We start from the raw sequence: 6,000 nt of genomic DNA, 5'->3' as shown, positions 1-6,000 counted from the left end.
TTGAAAACCAGTTTTATTATACTTGCGTGCTGGTAGTAATGATTAGAGAATATGGAGGAATTTTACTCAAATTAATTATTTAATACATTATTTATTTAGATAGGGCAATTAATTATTGGCTTTTTTATTAGGTGTACTACATATTAATAAAACTTCATCATTAGATACCTTCCCTTCATCGAAGTGCAATGCAGCAGCAGCAGTAGGCGTATCTTAGGGCGACAAACTGCTAAAAACACAAATTGAAAAAATATATGATAAAAATATGAGCGATGTTAACATAGAGGTGAGAAGATGCGTTTCCATAGGTTTTATTTGCGCTCTTGTTGAATTGTCCTGGTTGAATTTTCTAAGTGTTGGTGGATGCTCACTCTGGCTTTTTATAGTTGCAGCAGTTACTTTAAGTACTTATTATTTTAGTCAGATCAAATGAATACTTGTATATTTCACAATAAAAACACGAGCACACGAAAATATATTGCAAAAACAATGTACCCATTTCACGGAACAAAGTTGAATTTATTGAATGTAATGCGGCAGGTGTTGAGCCTTCCGCTGTCTTGGTCTGTAATTTACAACTTGCATCCTAAAATCTCTGCCCATCCGTTTCCGTCTTTTGTTGGAGTCGTCCTTGAATGTATCATAAATATAACTTACTAGGACTAGGTATGTTGATCTCTTCATCGCTGGTCCGGTTTCATAAGTAGCAATGGACACAGAGGGGCTACCGCCAAAACCGAAATTCGCAAATTGCGGGGGATCTTTCTCTTTTACTCCAACGAAGGAGTAATTAGAGTGACAGAGAAAAATGCCCGCAATTCGCGAACTTCGATTTTCGCGGTTATAGCCCAGCTTCTGCAAAGCTTAACAAAATAGGGAGCTTAACAAAATAGGAATGAAGAATACGACTAAGAAAAAGTGAATAGAGTCAGACCAAGAAAAGTCTGCAGCGATTTTGATAGCCCACGCAGTGCAAGTGTTATTTATACGTCCAAACATAGAAGTTTGACGTTTAAAATAACATTTGCACTGCGTGGGCTATCAAAATCGCTGCAGTCTTTTCTGTCTAACTCTATATAGATTATATAAACGTGTATGTACTCAAGGTAGATTTCAAGACAAGCATTCCTGATATAAAGAGGACAAGCGGTTCCAGGTTGCACTGCAGCATTCCTTGCAAGGCAGCGGCCGTCCGTTGCTTCGGCAAATCTCGACTCAGTTCGAAAGTAGACTCGCGCTTGCTCGGACGCGCGCGCGCACTCGGTGCTTCTATATTCAAATTTGAAATTCGTCCGTTACCAAAATATTGTTTTTTCGTAAAGAATTTTGAATAGTGGCCAGTGCTGTGATTTTATAAGCTGAACTGATTGGATCTTGAAGGATTGTGCGTACTATTCTTAAATTGGATACCTATACCGCTTAGGTGCGGCCGGATTGTTATTTTTGTGTAAGTATATGTTTGATTTACTAATTAAGTTTTTGATCAGCTGTTTTTTTAACAACGGGCTACCGAATGTTGGCCTCAAAAGTTTATGTCTACATAGCCAAGCTTACGGTATTTTGAAGTTGGTTTAGATTATTTTCATTACATATGAAAGTTCAACGTAGAGTAACATAAATAATGCACCTGCTAAATCAAATTTAAAGTTGAGTAATATTGTAAGTATTTACTATTTTTATTCGTCTGTTATTAAAAATCACCTACAACAGTTTATCCATACTAATTAACTAGGTACCTACAATAATTTGTTTTTATATATGTAGAGACATATACATATTATGTTTATGCAACTACTGCTACATACATTAGGTGTTGGTTTCTGGCTCGTTAAATATGACCTATGAGGCTATACATTAGTCTTAGAAACACGCTACCTGTACAAATAAATACCAAAACTACATATTTAGTTCTAAGGAAGCTAAAATTCGACTCTATATCGATGAAATCGCCTGCGCCTGCGCATATTATTATTTTTAATTATGATTAAAGGGTACTTTCTAATGCAAGCATACCTAAGATGAATTTACTATTTTTAGTTTCTATGATGTTGGAACATCACGCAAAAAAGACATAACGAAAATACGACATAAGTAGATACGTAAACATAAATATACACAAACATGTAGGTATGTAAAAGTCAAAGAAATTTTCAAAACCCCTACTTAAATTGTTTTGCCAATCTAACGTTACTTCACTTCATACGTAAAATGCATCAACTCGTTTGGGGCTTGAGCGGTAGAGCGGGCGAACCCAAAGAAACCTAGAACATACCCACTTTACCATACAGTAAAAATAAGAATAACATCCCTCAGTCGTCGCCATCGAGTAAAACTCTTTAGTCGAGTAGGTTTGATTTACTTTAAATAAAATAATCCAGCCTACATACAAACATCCATACATAATAATGACCTAAATAAATAAATTCAGTCTTGTCACGTCTCACACGCCTGGCAGTATAAGCATATTTTCTCTCGCAAATTTGCATTGGCATCACATCTATTTGAGATTTCTCGGCCGCCGTCTGCGCAAGTTTTGATAGAGTTTAACTTACATTGAGGTAAACTCCATTAAAATTAAAAACAGGTCGGTATGTTACTATCGCACATAAACATGTTTAAAAGAAAAATTAACAAAATGTATAATTATGCACAAAAGCCAAACTTGTTCCAATAAGGAATTTCATCCATGTTTCCCTATCAAAAATGTGGAAAGTAAACATTAACATAGCACATAAATAGACACAAGAACAAGATAGGTACCAAGTTTTTTAACAGAAACCAAATGCACATGTTGTTCACAAGTAAGCAAGCCCCAGCAGTGCGTAGCGTACCTACAGCGACTACAGCGTACCCAATTACCCATAGTTATAGAAATAGGTATACTAAGTATTAAATACGCCGTCATCACGCAATTCGCAATAATCAAAAAGGGGATAATAGCGTCAAATTTAGATTTACATACTTCGAATATTTTAATTACAAATAACTAGTATTTATTGTATTTAAACTGACAAATTCAACAGTTTGAACAAAATCTTAAATTTTTAGAACAAACATTTAAAAACCAAGAAAAATCTTTGGACGCCATTTTATCAATATGGTGGTCTTGTGGGTTAACACATTATTGCTTATCAGCATCCAAATTTATCTCTGCGCCACTTGCACCATTCCACTAACCCGGTGTTAGCCGGTTAAACCTGGCGTTACCATGGTTACCAGTTCAATTTGACACTGGGTTAACGGTTTAACCGCTTAACTCCGGGTTAATGGGATGGTGCAAGTGACGCTCAACAATTAGCATTTAGCACCAAAATCTGCTTGAGATAGAAATCTGGCGCTGCTGCTGGTATGCTGGCGCGGATGGAAACATCCGTGGCGCCTGCGAATTTGCATAATTACTGCAACCATTTTAATGATGGTCGTAACCATTATATTGCTTTCTGTCCCATTTGGAATGTGGCATTTATGTTGTCAACATTAGCACACCGCTTTGTTTAAGTTTTTAGATTGGCCGTTGCATCAAAAATTGCATGTTAGGATTAGGTAAGTACACTACCTCCTAAATTCGCTGAGCATTTACAAATGCTAAGCAATTTTACTGTATTAGGGTAGGTATTTCGTTTTAAATATAGGTAGCCATTTTTCTTGGTAAAGTAAGTTTGTTTTTACCTGTTTTTGTAGTAAATTGCTTATATAAAGTTATAACAGTTGTTTCAACAATCTGGTAGCAAATTCAGCTTGTGTTAATATCGTGATATAACGATCCAACTCACAATATTATTAATAAAATTGAAAACATGCAAAAAATGCAGTTACAATTCGAAAATTCAAGTAAATTTTAAATTTACTTAATAATGGCGGCCACTGTCACGTCATGTAATTTTGCGGTGTCACGAACTGTCAAATAACATTACGGAATTAGACACACACCTGTTTAGGTCCGATTAAACATACCTATTCAAGCGATAAATTGAACATGCACCTAATTTCGGCGCATTATAACAAACCTAAACACTATATTCGTTGACGTAACGAAATAAAAATCACTTGATCATTACAGTTATTTCAGTTACATCATGTACCGCTGATGACGGCTCTTCAAGCGCTATTTGTTGATTTCGCGCTCCATTGCTTGTAGCACGATCTATTAGACAGTCTTTTGTTTTTAGATATTTCATCGACCCTTCTAACAACAGTACAGGTGTAGTGTATAATTGTTTTTCATTACTCGAAAACGTTCGTATTTGTCATGCTGCTTCAGTTAACATCAGTACTTTTTGTACCGAGACTGACTGAAATAGCAAAACACGACATACTTATTTAAACTACGAAAACCCTATCCACAAAATCCACAGTAATGTAGTCTGATATATTAATCTAGGATCCCTCAGATAACTGCATAGTTTATTATAGATAATGTGGATCCCTGGGATATCTGTATACATAGTTTATTATAGATACTGTAAAAAAATCCGGAAATGTTTAAATCTTTTATCACTCTACTTACACCTACTTGTATAGTATATGCTTTATTGTCTAATTTTCTAGGAGAATGTATCGGACTTTGCTACTTGGCTATCTACCTATTCATCAAAAATGAAGACACGAACTTTCTCTTTACACATCACATTTTGTTTACGTTGCAGTTAATGCAAGATCGTACAAATATAAGTAGGTATTTTATGGATACTTCTTTTGAATGTTTTAAAAAGATGATATTGGAAACATGAAATCAGACCGATCAAGCACATCGGTACAAAACCTGTGTTCATTGTAAAGTGTTTTAATGCTCTTCGTAAATAATTTTCATATTAGACCCACTATTTGATGATTCAATAACCTCGTCCTTTTTTGAAGTTGGTTAAAAATAAAAGTGAATAGATGGGTTAGTGACATTGTTATTGGCTGAAAAGCACTTTTATACACAGCCTTTAAGGCAGAAAAGAATTAAGAAATTAATGTTTTGATACTCGTATAAAGATTCCGAAGCTTCAAAGATTTCTTGAAAAGAAAAGAAAGTCCAGGGACTGGTATAAAACCAGCTAAATGCATATCCAAATAAATAGCTTCTAAGTTTCCAACCTAAGGCATTCAGGAAATAATCAAGACTACAGTTAATGTTTGCGGTGACAGCAATTTACACCAAGACCCTAAGTGGTACAGAACTATTTCTACAGTGCCGTTAGGGCACTGGTTAACTTGATTAGATTACTTATAGTATGTTTATTTGGTTATTAAAATCACCACGTTCACTTAAAGTTAGTCATCGCCATAATATGGTCGCGCTTATCGCATAAAATGACATAACATAGCGTCGTCTCTTCCACGGTGTCAGAAAGTGACATATCTCTACCAAATCCTATTAAAACTAAAAACAGGTAGCCGCAAAGCATACTTAATAAACGCTTTACGTAAAAGTTCTAAGTGACCGGTCTGAGACAGGAAACCATCAAAACATCATGCTCCCTAGTGACAGTATCAAGTCGCCGTAGAAGCGAAGCGTCAGCACCGTTAGACATACATGATTGCACGGAACCATGTATTCACATTACTGCGCGAGCGCAAAGGAGTCATAATTTTGGGGGAACCAGTGTCGTGACCTCAAGTTCCAGAAATTAGTTATTCCCACGTTATGCCACAATATTTTTTTTGGGTCGCTAATGGAACAAATCTCAGCAGCCAATTCCTGGGCAGATTGCCGAGCGGCTTCCGTAACTAGTCGTGTCATTAACCCAGGATAAGAGGATTACTACTTACTGGGATGTTTCCTATCAGTTAACAGTGATAACAACTGGGAAAACATATTATTTGATGGTAATAGCTCTAAATGAGCTCTTATTGACCACTGAAAACAAACGGAATAATCCCAGCTGTAACTATTGGCAACTTTGAAAATCCCTGTCAATCGGAGATCACTTAACTGGTTTCCGTGGTCCTCGACTCATCCGTGCACTGTGAGCGATAATAATAACACAGAACACGGCGGTCTAATCGCGCTGG

General features: G+C 36.0%; 1 protein-coding gene across 1 annotated transcript in view; it reads left to right on the top strand.

Moving 5' to 3' along the window:
• Positions 1 to 1,204: 1,204 nt before the first annotated feature.
• Positions 1,205 to 6,000, top strand: part of LOC134671220 (uncharacterized) — a 62,777-nt gene continuing 57,981 nt past the window's right edge. The window contains exon 1 of the mRNA XM_063529016.1: positions 1,205 to 1,447. The gene's annotated coding sequence lies outside the window, so the exon portion shown is untranslated. The remainder of the gene's footprint in view (positions 1,448 to 6,000) is intronic.

Source organism: Cydia fagiglandana, chromosome 15, assembly GCF_963556715.1.
Source record: "Cydia fagiglandana chromosome 15, ilCydFagi1.1, whole genome shotgun sequence".
Lineage (NCBI taxonomy): Eukaryota > Metazoa > Arthropoda > Insecta > Lepidoptera > Tortricidae > Cydia > Cydia fagiglandana.
The sequence above is the reverse complement of the archived record's forward strand: the minus strand, read 5'-3'. Positions and strand labels throughout refer to the sequence as shown.